The 14080-nt window shown below is 36.8% G+C and overlaps 1 protein-coding gene across 1 annotated transcript in view; it reads left to right on the plus strand.

The window, feature by feature from the left end:
- The window catches only part of METTL15 (methyltransferase 15, mitochondrial 12S rRNA N4-cytidine), a gene marked incomplete at its 5' end in the record, with an annotated part of 168032 nt that overhangs the window by 53871 nt on the left and 100081 nt on the right, over positions 1 to 14080 (plus strand). The gene's annotated exons all lie outside the window — the stretch shown is intronic.

Consider the following 14080-nt stretch of genomic DNA (forward strand, 5'->3'; position numbering starts at 1 on the left):
TATCTGGTGGTGACAATAAATCTGACCCTTTAGTGCAATAGGTCTCAACCTTCCTGATGCTGCAACCTCATGTTGCGTTGACCCCCAACTATACAATCATTTTATCCCTAGTATATAATTTTTACTTTGCCAGTGTTATGAATCATAATGTAAATATCCAATATACAGGGGATCTAATAAAGGAGAGAGTCCTTTAACCCCCGAAGGGGTTGTACCCTTAAGTTGAGAGCACTGCTTTAGTGTGTTCTGGACTCCTCCCACACTATGTTCCTTACAATGACAATCAGCCTTTGTAAACCACTGGCAGGGAAATTTTCCCACTTGAAGTTTCTGACTTCAGTTGGAATAAAAGAAGGAATTTCCCTTTGTTTAGGTGGAAGACAGTGATCAAAATATAGGTAACAGGAGAAGATTTCATCTACAAAGATAGGCTCTTTGTAGAGGAAAGGTTTTCATAGAAATGGATTGTTTGTTTTATGGCAGCTATTTAGAGTTGATATTTAAAATAAGCATTTAATCCTGAATCACATCCAAATTTATAGCTCTAAATATTATATTGTGTAGTTTGCTCATTGCGTTTGAACTTGAGTCAAAACCCTTTTGGCATCTTTTGATTATTGAATATCTTACCTCTTCTGTATCTCCTTTACATCTCCTTTCTCTTAATGCAATTAGTTGCATGGGCATTTTGGTATGTCTTTCCACTTTCATGTGTGTGTGTGTGTGTGTGTGTGTGTCTGAGTTTATATTTAATTATCTCATTTCTAACATAATGGTTTATAAGTATAGGAAAATGTTTAAGTTCTATAAACCACTAGTCTCTATGTCTTCAGCCTCTTGTTCTGTCAGCATATCTTAGCTGTCAACACACGGTGCTGCAATAGAAGCAGCCTTACATCTTGTTAAGTAAGAAGCCAACAAGCACAGCCAGGTCATCAAGTAATGTAGAAGTGTTTTTTGCTTGGAGCAAATGTGGAGAATATTGGAGCTATTTGAAAAGTCCTTCCTTTTTTTTCTTGAGGTGTTTCTCTTTGTTATATCATTTTTTTTCATTAATTATGATTCTGGAAAATGCTTTTTTCTACAATAAGAATATGGCCAGTTTTATTTCACTAGTTTACTCACTAGTCATTTTCTATTTTGATAAAAGCTGACAGCCTCCTTTGGAAGAATGAAACATAATGTGAATGAAGAACTTGATTTATGTGTCTTCTAACATTCAAGTATTATGGTTTCTATTATTAATCCGAACATTTTGTGAAATTCAGAAAAACCCACTATGGAAATTCTACCTTTATTCCAACTAAGCTGCCTTGATTAAAGAGTTTATATTCATGTAGTAGCACATAAAATATGCAATCCACTACACAGATAAACGCTAAAACCTCAATAGTAGTTCCTATTCACACTACTAGGGTTGTACTGTTTTTAATGAGAAATAGCAGCCTCTTTACCATACTACTGAGGATGTACATGATGTGGCTACTTTGTAAAAGACCATGTTAACATGGTGTCTTCTATCACACTAGGCAGCAATTGTACTCCCAGGAATAGCCAGAAGAAAGAAGATATAGTAACAGACAAAGCACAGCATATTAATGATTATAGGAACATTAATCTTAATAATCAAAAGGTATAAAATCCTGTGTTCATCAACTGATAAATGGATAAAGAAGATACAGTAGAATAAAACAGTAGACTATTACTAGGCCACAAGCAGCACAGGATGGGTACATATTTTAGTACAGATGAATCCTGTCATGTATTAAGTGGAAGAAGCCAGTCACCTAAGACCATATATACTTCTCTTTATATGAAGTATTCAGAGCATGCAAACTATAAAGGGATGAAAAGTAGATTGTTGGTTACCTAGGCATGAGGCCTAGTGGAAAGCTGGAGGACAAAAGCTATAAATTGCAGGTTTTCTTTTCTGGAGTGACAAAGTAATTTAAAATTGATTTTGTGATGTTTTTTTCATCAGTTCTGCAAAAATGCTAAAACCACAAGAAAAAAATACATACATACATACACACACACACACACACACACACACACACACACACACGTGAAAAAAAGACATTGGTACAGGTAACAAGATGCATTGTATTAATACAATAGGCTATCACTGGGCTACAAGTTCCATGGAACAGGTACATGTCACAGGTATATTTCCTTATGCTTAAACCTTAGCAAGTTACTAATTAAGAGAATAACAAATGATTTCATAGAGAATCAGAACTAGAATTCAAACTGTTATAATAAAGTAATAACCAGTCACAAGTAAGTAAAAGAAAAATCACTTTAGCCACAGAAAGGTAAAAATGAGCAAACGAATGATAGATGAAAAAGTATATAAAATATCTGATTTTAGACAGATGGCAATTAACTAGTTTGACATAGGATGGTATGCTAATAGAACAGACAATATCATTTACTATTTTTGAAAGGAAGAATGTGGAGCAAGAGAGAGCTTGAGAGAGTCTTGGCGTGGCACCGCCAAGGCCCTGGAATGGGCATATTCAGCAGGTGGTCTAAATGAGAATTAGGGTTTGCGACAGTGCTTAATAGGATAGAACATTGAGGACATGGAGAAAGTAGAATCTGTTTAAGCAGCTAGAGAATTCTGTAAATGACTTGGCTAACAGTGAGGCAGAAGCAGGCCTCAGCAACAGCACTAGCCCCCATTGTTGTGCGTTATATTTTATAGACAGTGTGTGCATCTAACTCTCATGTATATTCTAATTATTCCCTTTTTGTTTTTTAGTTCATAATTATATCATTTCCCCTTTCCCAGTTTCCTTCTAATCTTTCTTTCTTTTTTTTTTTTAAGATGGAAATCGATCCTTTTTTTAATTTTAATTTTATTAATTTATTCAGATCACAACTCAATTGTTATTCCATCACTTGTATCCTCCCTCCCACTTTCACTCTATTCCCCTCCCCTAGGTCTATGACCACAGGGGACCTCCTCCCCCACTATATGGTAATAGGCTATCAAGTCTCATCTTGGTAGCCTGCTTATTCTTTCTTTGAGTGCCACCAGGCCTCCCCACCAAGGGGAGGTGGTCAAATATGGGACACTAGAGTTCATGTCAGTCAGTACCCGCTCTCCACATAACAGTGGAGAATATCATACACACCTCTTTGCTCTCTTTCAAATTCATGGCCTCTTTTAAACTTGTTACATGTATTTATGTATATACATATATATTCCTAAATACATAAGTACAACCTGCTCAGCTCAAATGTTTTTGTATGTATGTTTTTATATAACCTCAGTGCTATATAAAGAACTACAGATAACTAAGGAATTGTGGATATTTTTGTACATATTTCTTTTTAAAATGCCTATACAATCAGTAGTAGTATTGCCATCATCTCCTTATTATAAATAACTAACACATGAGTTTTCCATAGCTCATAAAGCATTGCTAAGCTCTTGTGTTTTTGAGGTAGCAGTAGGAAGGGAAAAAGGTCTGTTTGTAGGAGATGGTGTTAGAGTTCAGCATTGAGAACGCCCAGGTTCAGTGTGCTGTGGTAGCTCCTATTGCGGTTTTTATATTACCATAGAGGAAGCCACTGGGTTTGCTGATAAGGGAGTCACTGTGAAACAGTCAGTCATTATTGGCCGTTGGGGCTATAGAAATCTCCCATATTCTGTATTAATATCTTAAAGTATAATTTACTGTAAAATTTTGAGTACCTGGCAAATGTGGACTACCCATTCTTTTAATGAATTTTGATGTCATTCTTGAAGTAAATCTCAGAAATAAGAATTCTAACTTTGAATTTGTTGAGAACAGTAGAGTTCTAAACACCAAAGCAATGATTTAATTAGTTTTAGATGAAAAGATAAAAATTGCAGAAAAGTTTAGTGTGAAAATGAAAAAAAAAGACATGGTTTGTATTATGTAGTCAAAGAAACAGCGACTCATCATTTTTGAGTGTGATAATGAGGAAAGAAATATTCATGTGGGTGTTTGATGATTAATAGTTGATGTGTGCTAAATGCTCAAACTAAAAAAAAAAAGCATGGTATAAATTCCAAATATTGTTATTTTATTCCCCAAATGCTGTCAGGCTTCATGGCTGCTTTCCCATGTGCCCATCTTTCTGCACCTGTCTCTAGAACGTCTATGCACAGCAGCATGGCTTCACTGTCATTGAAAATCTGTTCCAACAGTTCTGTTTCCCGAGGCTCTCCACATTCTGTAACCCTGCGTTACCAACTTTTTACAGACCTTTTTAATATAGGACACAGTTTCTTATAGAACTTAATGAGTGGAAAGAACATACACAATTAAATATGTTTCTATGCCTTTAAAAATTGTCAAATGATTTTCCCCATAAATTTCCCTAGAATCAATTGTCCTAAGTGGCTTTTCCTTGGCAACATTCTTATTTTAAGTCAGCCTTGGTGAGCCGCTTTCATCATTGTTACTACTTTATTGCTGTCTGCTTCCCCTGTTATCTGCAAGGCTTGCCTTTGTTTATGCAAGTAGAAACCTCAGTTTGCAAATCTACTACAACTAAGGCCATATCCATTCTTTCATTAAGAATTATAAGCTGGGCGTGGTGGTGCACACCTTTAATCCCAGCACTTGGGAGGCAGAGGCAGGCAGATTGCTGTGAATTCGAGGCCAACCTGGTCTACAAAGCAAGTCCAGGACAGCCAAGGCTACACAGAGAAACCTTGTCTAAAAAAAAAAAAAAAAAAAAAAAAGAAGAAGAATTATAAAGTTGACACAATTTGTAAATTATAATTTTTCCTCAGGAGAATTCTTTTTGTTCATTTTCAAACAACTAAGCCAACATTTTTTGCTTTAAAAACAATAGGGCTAAATTGAAGAAAAATTAAATATGAACTTAGAGGTTATAATTCATAAGAGAATGTCAGCTTCAAATATCTCACCTAAACCAGGTGGTGTTGGCACATACCTTTAATCCCAGCACTTGAGCGCAGAGGCAGGCATATCGCTGTGAGTTCAAGGTCAGCCTGGTCTACAAAGTGAGTTTAGGATAGGATAGTCAAGGCTACACAGAGAAACCCTGTCTCGAACAACAAAACAAAACAAAACAAAACAAAACAAAACAAAATCTTACCTATGTGGATTCTGAAACATGAATATCAATGGATTTATTACTAAATATCTGCTGTTTTATCATACATATTCATTATTATGCTTTGTTATTTTAAAACTGAAACATATATTTTCAAAGGTCATACCTGTGTATAATTCCTTATGAGGAGGAAGCGTTGTCAGAATGTTCTGATTGTTTCTCTGGAGATCATAAAGAAGAAACACTGAACTGTTGCTCCCAGTGGTTACACAGAACCGGTGCACTATGGTCCGTGGCTGGTACCGTGGAATATGTTGATTGAGGCATTTGTATAGTGGGTCAACTGACATTCAAATTTAGCCAAATATAAATCTCACTTCAAATGTTATTTCATAGTATTTCAGTGTGCTCTTTTTATTTTCTAAAATTTTTAAGTTTCAAAAACTATTTTAAATTTTTATTTCCATGTTTTAATAAATATATAATTTTATGTTTCTCCCTTCTCTCCTCTCCTTCCAATCCCTTGCTTTTTCCCTTTCCTCTCAAATGAGTACACTTTACTTTTTAAGTTTTTATTCTCTCTCTCTCTCTCTCTCTCTCTCTCTCTCTCTCTCTCTCTCTCTCTGTCTCTCTCTTTCTCTCTGTCTCTCTGTCTCTCTCTCTCATACACATACACACACACACAAATTGATATTCCTGGGTTTCCTGGGTCTGTTTAGTGTTGCTTGTATGTTTAACTTTTGGATCTGGGATTTACTCAATGGACTTTTGCATGCTGTTCAATTGACCATCACCAACATGGCATTGTACTATATAAATAAATATATTACTGATTGATCAATTAAACAATATCAGTTTTGAAGGAAAGATTTAAGTAATTAAAAGTATTTCTCAGAGATAGGACACCTAAACACAGGACTAAAAAGATTCAAGCTGGATCTGACCCAAAAGCCTTTGCTCTGAGGTCTAGCTTTAATTGTATCAGACAGTTCTGTCTAAGCTGTCCAGTGTAAGATGCAATCACATGAAGAGAAGTGCCACGTAGATATGATAGCTTTGAACCGCAGTAATGCCTTGCATAGAAAGATATCTCTAAAGGTGCAATAGTGGCACTCATCTATTAGTGGTAGCCAGTGGCTATCTAATTGGACTTAAGGCACACTCAACACAAGGAAACTCATTGCTTGGTACTACAGATTTAGCCAACTATCTGGAGCTAGTGCGACCATGGGTCTTAGAGCAGAAATGATTACCATCACTTCATCAAAATACCATAATTCCTAACTGCATTCTATGTATTTGTCCTTATACTCATAGATAAGTGTGATCCTCATCCCTAACCAAAGAAGCTTTATTTTACAGCAAATGGAGTAGAAAACCACATCTGGTGGATAATCTACAGTATAACAGCCTGCACTCATGGCTCAGGGACATCAGGGAATAGGAGGTGCAAAAAATTAAGAACCAGAGGATCAGGAAACGTGCTATGAGACTGTGCTTTCCAGAAATAGCCATGGTACCTCAATAAAATTAGTGCCTAAGCAAGACCTGAATAATGCCTACACCAATTCACAAGCTATGGGAAATATCATGGGGTCTCAGCCCTAGGAAAAGAAGTATAGCCAAATGACTGCTGAGAGAGGGAAATTTCTGACCTTTCTTTCATAAATGTAATAGTTAATGCCTATATGGCTTAGGAAGAATATTATGTATCAGTAAGATTTAAATTTCACTTGTACTTAATTTCGACTTCTGTTTACTTATTCACCTGGTCATTTATTTAGATGCACATACTATACAATGCTGTGCAATCAGCTACACACTCAGTACTCATTTGTGAATTATATTTGATAAGTCTTCTAAGAAATGATAACACATTGATAATGTCAGAAATTACATAATCTTAAAATATTTTAAGTAAGTCTTATATTTAAATAATTAATTTTATTTTATTTTAAAGAAAAAAATATTACCCAATTCTACTTTCTGCCAGTTAATGGAGCTCTCTATTGAGGTTTAGTAGGTGTGTTTTTCAAGTGCTTGGCCTAGGGGAAAAAAAGAGTGGTCTACTTGAAATACAAATGAAACAAATGTCTTCAAATTGGAAACATTTGCTGGCGAAGCAGATGTTTCATTTGAGACAAGTGTTTTAGCGTGTGTTAAGATGCCAAGCAAAATGTCTATGTGTGTAAAAAGCTATATTTAACATGAAATAAGGCAGTGTGGGCCCAACACTTGAGTTGTATGTATTAAGTATGAAAAGGTGATTGCTAAAAGTGATTTTTTTAAAACAAAAATTTTCCCTTAGTTTTTTAATTTTCCCAATGATTTCTTCATCTAGTGTGGTTAAAAGTGACGAAGGCTCTTGGAATTTGGATTTTTTAGCTTCCTTTTAAATCTTTAGAAAGAACAAGAAAGGTTATAAGTTCTCAACAATGGAGCCCAGAACAGTGCCGCATGCCTGTTATTCCAGCTACAGGGGAAGCAGGGCAGGTGGGTCTTGAGTTGGAAGGCAGCCTGGGGGACAGTGAGTTTCCTTTTCAAATCATGAGAAGGCGAATAACCTTTTTATCAGTGTACGGCAAGCACAGTGAGGACAGTAAAAGAAATATAAATACAAGTGAGGATTCTGACTGTTGGGTGTGCTTGTATGTATGTATGTCTGTGCATTTGGAGACTGGAGCCCATCACCGTTCTCACTTACCACTCTCCCTCTTACAACAGGGTCTCTTACTGCCTAGACTGATGGCCAGAGTGGCCTGGCAATAGGCCTGCATCCCTCCAGACCTGCTGGAGGTTTGCAGGTGCCTCCACGCCTGACTGACTTACGTGAGTGCTGGGATCCAAACTGAGGCCATTGCCATTGCTCAGCATCCACTTTACTGATGCCATCTCGTCCAGTTCAAGAATGCAATGCCCAAAATATTATGTTTGATTCTGTTTTAGTTACATTTCTCATTTATGTGACAAAATACCTAACAAGAAGCAACTTAAGGTTTGCAGGGTTTGTTCCCCTCACATGTTGAAGGTGCAGTCCATCATGGTGGGGAAACATGGCAGCAAGAGCTTGAGGGAGCTGCTAGCATTGCATTCATAGTGAAGAAGTAGAAAATGATGAATTCCTCTGCTCGGCTTGATTTCTCCTTCTTATTCAGCTTAGGACCCCGCTCAGTTTGTGGTGCTACCCTCACTGAGCCTGACAATTTCCACTTCAGTTCACCTGCTCTAGATGATGCCTTACTGGTATACCCAGAGGTTTCCATAGTGATTCTAAATCCCATCAAGTTGACAGTCAAGATTAATCAGCACATTCTTAAGTACTTTCAAACTCAGGAAGGGAAGGCAAGTGTAATTCAAGTTACTTACATTTCCATACAGAAGAAAGTAATTTGACTAGTGACTCCCTAATTTGGTTCTGTTTCCATTTGCATCTCCAAACATTTTATTAAAGACTAACCTTTACTTGTAGTATGGTTAATTGTTTAGGACTAGGCCATTATGTCTAACCATAAACATAAATGCATTCACTCTTCTTAGGCCAGAATTCCATAGTGGTAATTTATTGTTAATACTTTTCATATTAGTAAGTATGTATAAACACAGTATGTTCACCTCACTATGATCACCTATACGAATACACAAGAATTGTATAAGTAATTTAAATTTATTTTAACTTTACTTTATTTCTAATTTACGAGGCTGTTTACAAAGTCGCTATGAAAATTATTAAATCATGTAATTAATTCATTGTGATTGATTACTTAAAACCACATTCTGAATTACCTTTTGGGAGAAATATTGTAGTTTAACATCCCATCAGAAGTATTACATGTGCCCTTTCCCTACAAGGATAATATAATACTTTTGTTCAAGAATACCTTATTTCCATTTTAATTTGCATTCCCTGACTATAGGTGAGGTGAACATTTTAATCATCAATCTAAATTATTTTATGCTCATCTAAAAATTCAGGAGTTAATTTTTTTTATCATTTTGGGCAAAATTTTAATATTATCTACATGAATACTTTCAAATTATATCCATTGCAAATAATTTACCCAAAATAAAACAGTATGTATAAACCTTTGTATATTTTCTCTATTAGTGTTTGACAAACTCTCATGAACCATAACCTTCTTTTAATTTGTTTGAAGATATAGTTCTGCATTGGTTTTTATACTAAGGTATACATTCTTTATTTTATCTTTATATTGGTATTTTTATTTCCTTATTTTAAATATTTCACATTTGGGGAAAGAGAAAAACAGGCACACTGAGAGAGTGAGAGAGGAATATAAGGAGAAAAAAGAAAAGATCTCTCTCTCTTTCTCTACCCCTCACTCTCTGTGTGTGAGTGTGTGCGTGCGTGTGTGTGTGTGTGTGTGTGTGTGTGTGTATTTATATTCGTAAATGCATTAATGCAACTTAATGTTACTTGGATGTGTGTTTTCAGGTCTGACTGCTTGTTTTTAGTTAACCAACTGGTGTGCTTTGTGTTTTGTTGTCCTTGGGTAGAACCTATTCTCAATGCTCTTTAGTTGCCTGTGTTTCTTTATGGAGGATTGAGGGCCCATGAGCTTTCCTCGAGCCGTGTCTGTCGGCATTGTCATTGTTCAGCTCATGTCCAGGCGTCCATGTTGGTGAGAATGTATGGTGTTTTCTCTGATACTTCTTTTTTTATATTTTATTATTTTATTCATATTACATCTCAATTGTTATCCCATCCCTAGTATCCTCCCATTCCTCCCTCCCTCCCACTTTCCCCCTACTCCCCTCCCCATGATTGGACTGAGGGGGCCTCCTCCCCCTGTATGTGCTTGTAGGGTATCAAGTCTCTTCCTGGTAGCCTGCTGTTCTCTGATACTTCTAAGAGACACAACCTCACAGCAAACTCCTTGTTCCTTTGTTTTCTACAATCTTTCTGACTGCTTTTCTGAGCCTTAGGTACAGGAGTTGTTTTCGGCATAGCACTTGGAATTGGGCCCCATAATTCTGCATTTTGATTGGGTTTAGTTTTCTGTTATAGTCTCTGTTGCAAAGAGAAACTTCCTTGAGTACGAATGAGTACGACAATTTCCTCAAATTGCATAGTATCATTCTTTTGAATTCGTTGTCTGAGAGATCCTCAAGGCCATTCTTACTGGGCCTCATTTCTATAGGATTAGTGTTTTTGTGCCATCACATGCTGTGTTCATTTCTTTAAATGTTACTTTTATTTTCATGACTGGACTGGAGCTTGTAGGGTAGTTCATTAGCTATAGCTGTCTGTCTTTTTTCTGTTACCCCCCCCCTTTTTTTTTCAGTGTAGACAGGTAATGGTTATGGAAACAACTAAGTTGTAAGCGGGTTGAAACATTATTTTCTTTTTTGGAACTATTATTGAGGGCTACTGTTGGCTCTGTTTCTTAACAATTAAACTTTATTATACAACCCAACTAGCTTACACAAGGGGGGAAAAAGGTCAAAGGGAAAAAAGAGTGAACCTTCTGGTATCCGTTCCATGGGACGAGTCCCTAGGTGTCTCTGGTCTGCACGCTGGTCCGGCCTGTTCACTGATCCTTTTTCTGATCCACTTGCGCTCAATCCCGGTCTGAACCTGCTGTTCCTCTGTCCTCTCTGCCTGCCTGTCTCAGAAGGGTGGTCTCCTTCTCCCATTGAGGGCTGATTAGAAGAAAAACAATAGTCCAGGTGGAGTCCCCAGGGCCACTTCCTGAATTCCAGGCCCAGGATGGCTCCACCCAGTCTATCTCAAGGTTAATCTCAGAGAGTATCTGTGGTGTGTCCAAGGACAAAGCCCGCCAAGACAGCTTTCACCTGTGACAAAGCTTACAGTCCTTCCCACAGGCTACAGCTTACCTAATCCAATAAGAGTTGGTCACTGCCTGTGAACAGATACTGTCTAGGAGTAGGCACACCCTTTGTTGGTCCTTTCCTCTGTTGCCTTCTTGTGAAGCTTTTCAAACCTTGTTGTTGTATCTTGAGTAAGCTCTGATTGGCCAGCCATTTGGAGCAGGGAGGTCTTGGGAAGCTAGGCATCTAGTTAGGAGGCCTGTGTATGTAAGCACCTACTTTTGAGAACAGGGATGTGTGATCTTGAAGGAGTGGACAGCTGTTAGAGTGGTCCTATGAAATCCCAGAGTATCTAGCATCATACAGCTTGAGACAGATCACTGTTTGCCCAGAGGCACAGAGTGATCACAGATGAGATGGACTATCTTTGGCATGGGAAGGAGCAGAAACTAGCTGATGCTCTGGAGAACTATGGAAACATGGACATATAATTTTTTTAATGTTAGAAAATAATATTAATGTTAATGCTACACTATTTGAGTATATGTGACTTAAATGCACATGCATGGTTCCCTTGGTTATTTTTCTTTTCTCCTTTCTTCATTTCAATCTTTCTTTCTTTTTTATATATATATATATATATTTTTGAGTTTGCATTCTAGAGGTTTGCCTGCCTTTGCCTCCAAAGTGCTAGAGTTAAGGCATGCACCATTAAAATGGGCCCACTTGGCTACTTTTCACCACTAGCTTTTTATTCTTATAGTTTTCACCCAACCTTGCCTTATTATGCAAAGATTAAGATTTTAGCCATGGCCTTTACTTAAATTGAGTTTTGGTGACACTTAAAAATGTAAGGAAAATGAGATTAACACAGTGTTGTCCACTTACCTCTTTAAATGTGGAGACAGCAGAGATAGATCATATACATCATATGTGACTGTTCTTACCACCAGAATTTGGTTCCGGACATGCTAAGTGAACTACTTTACATCTGTCTCTGAGTGTATGTTTTCTTTTGTTGTACATTAAAACCCACGACCTTGCCTGTAACAGGTAAGTTCTACAAATGGGTATCACTTTCAACCCCTAGAAGGATATTTAGTGGTCTCTGACAAACTCTTTAAAAAATTCACATGTTCATTGTCATTTTTAGCAAGTAAAGTTTTTTTGTTGTTTTGGTTGGTTTTTGTTTTGTTTTGTTTTGAGACAGGGCTTCTCTGTGTAGCCTTGGCTGTCCGGGACCAGGCTGGCCTTCAACTCACAGTGATCCGCCCTCCTCTGTCTTCGAGTGCTAGAATTAAAGGCCACCACACCCAGATTAAGGAAAGTTATTGAGTAACTCTGATGTATTGGGACCTACTTAGTGTGGAATTATGTCATCCTAGATGTAATTCCTTTACTGGAATTCTGTTCTTATTACGAGTTAATGCTGTAGTTCTATTTAGCAAATGTTTAAGAAATTGTTCTATAGCTGAGGGTACAGACATCATAAGTGTGTACTTCATGTGTACAGCACTGTGCATTTAGTTCCCACAATAAAAAAGACTCACGTTCTTTATAATTTGTGTGTGGTGTATGTATGAAGTGTGGGTTCATTTGCCGATGCCCACACATATGTTAGCTGATGTTGGCAGTGTCTTTCTTTGTTGATTTTTTCTGAGGCAGATTATCTAACTGAATCTTTTCACTGGATCTTTTCAGCTATCCCAGCTGGCCAGTGAGCCCCCAGGATCTTTCTCTCTTACAACAGTGCCGGGGTTACTAGGGTACAGGGCTGCATTCAGCTTTGCTGTGGGTGCTTGGAACCCCAACTCAGATCCTCATGCTTGGACAGCAAGCTCTTTACCCACTGAGCCATCTCTGCGCTGCCCAGTGTTCACCTTCTGGGTTGTGTTTTTAACATAAAATAATGATTTGATAATTTCACCGAAGGAACTGAATAGTATGTGAGCTTTTGTCCTAAGTTCTGGTCAGCCACTTAGTTCCAGAGTCCTACCACCTCTGTAACCACTGTGCTTTGTAGATTTTCATTTTAGTGTTGTCAAAATGATAATTTCCTGAAGCTCAGTGTAGGTAATATAGTAATGGATGCCTCTTCTTTTACTTTTGTTTTCTTTAATTTTCTTTTCTCTTTTTTGTTTTTTTGTTTTTGTTTTGTTTTGTTTTGTTTTGTTTTTCAAGACAGGTTTTCTCTGTGTAGCCTTGGCTGTCCTAAACTCGCTTTGTAAACCAGGCTGGCTTTGAACTCACAATGATCCACCTGCCTCTATCTCCTAAGTGCTGGGATTACAGGTGTATGCCACAGGACAGCTTCTATTTCTCTTTTTAATACTTAAAATTTCAGCATTAATATATTTTATGTGGAACAATGTTTATATCATAAGAGAAACTGCTCATTCGTTGAAATGGTAGTATAAAAATGTATACATTTTTCTTATCAAATCATTTATCTTAGCTAATTTTTACTGTGATATTTGTGATATAAAATTTACTACAGTATGTTCAATGTATAATGTAGGTATATAGCTTATTTTATTATTGATTTATTTCAAAGAAACTACCAGAGCTCATAATAAAACAGAAAACACATAATATTGTAAACTGAATCACTCTACCAATAATACATTGTTGTTTTTATATTCCTCAGAAGCCTAAAGGAAGTGTTAAATAATTTAGTGTTGGTTCATAATTCTAAGTTTCATTTCTTTCTTAACATCTGATTTGGAAATTTGGGACAAATAAAATTGTTGCAAAGCCACTGATAACTTAAACTAGAAAATGATTTTTTCTGTTTAATTTAATGGTATTCTCTCCTGTGCACCATCGTTTTTTATTTCCAAAAGAAACAAAGCCTACAGAATAGCATAATAGATATATATAGGAGTATATCTAAATGAATGTCAAATATTGTTTTTGATGAAAGATGCTACAAAGTACCTCTAAAGGATTTTCCAAAAACTTTAATTGAAATTTTATACAGTTTTATGAATTAAATACATATATTAATTCCTTGAGTTCTTATGTGACAAGTACAAGCAAACCAAGGTTAAATTTATCAGCCTAAATTAGCTATGGAACAAGTGAGAGTAAATGACAGAGTTTAAGACCCAGCTATATTAGAGATCCATTTGAAATGTAAAGAACCATCAAGGCTGGCAGCTCTGGGCCCAGCAGGGCCTGCACACACTGCTGTACCAATCAAGGAGAACACATGCAGAAAACCTAGACC

This window comes from Acomys minous, assembly GCF_964271855.1.
Source record: "Acomys minous genome assembly, chromosome: 3".
NCBI classification, from domain to species: domain Eukaryota; kingdom Metazoa; phylum Chordata; class Mammalia; order Rodentia; family Muridae; genus Acomys; species Acomys minous.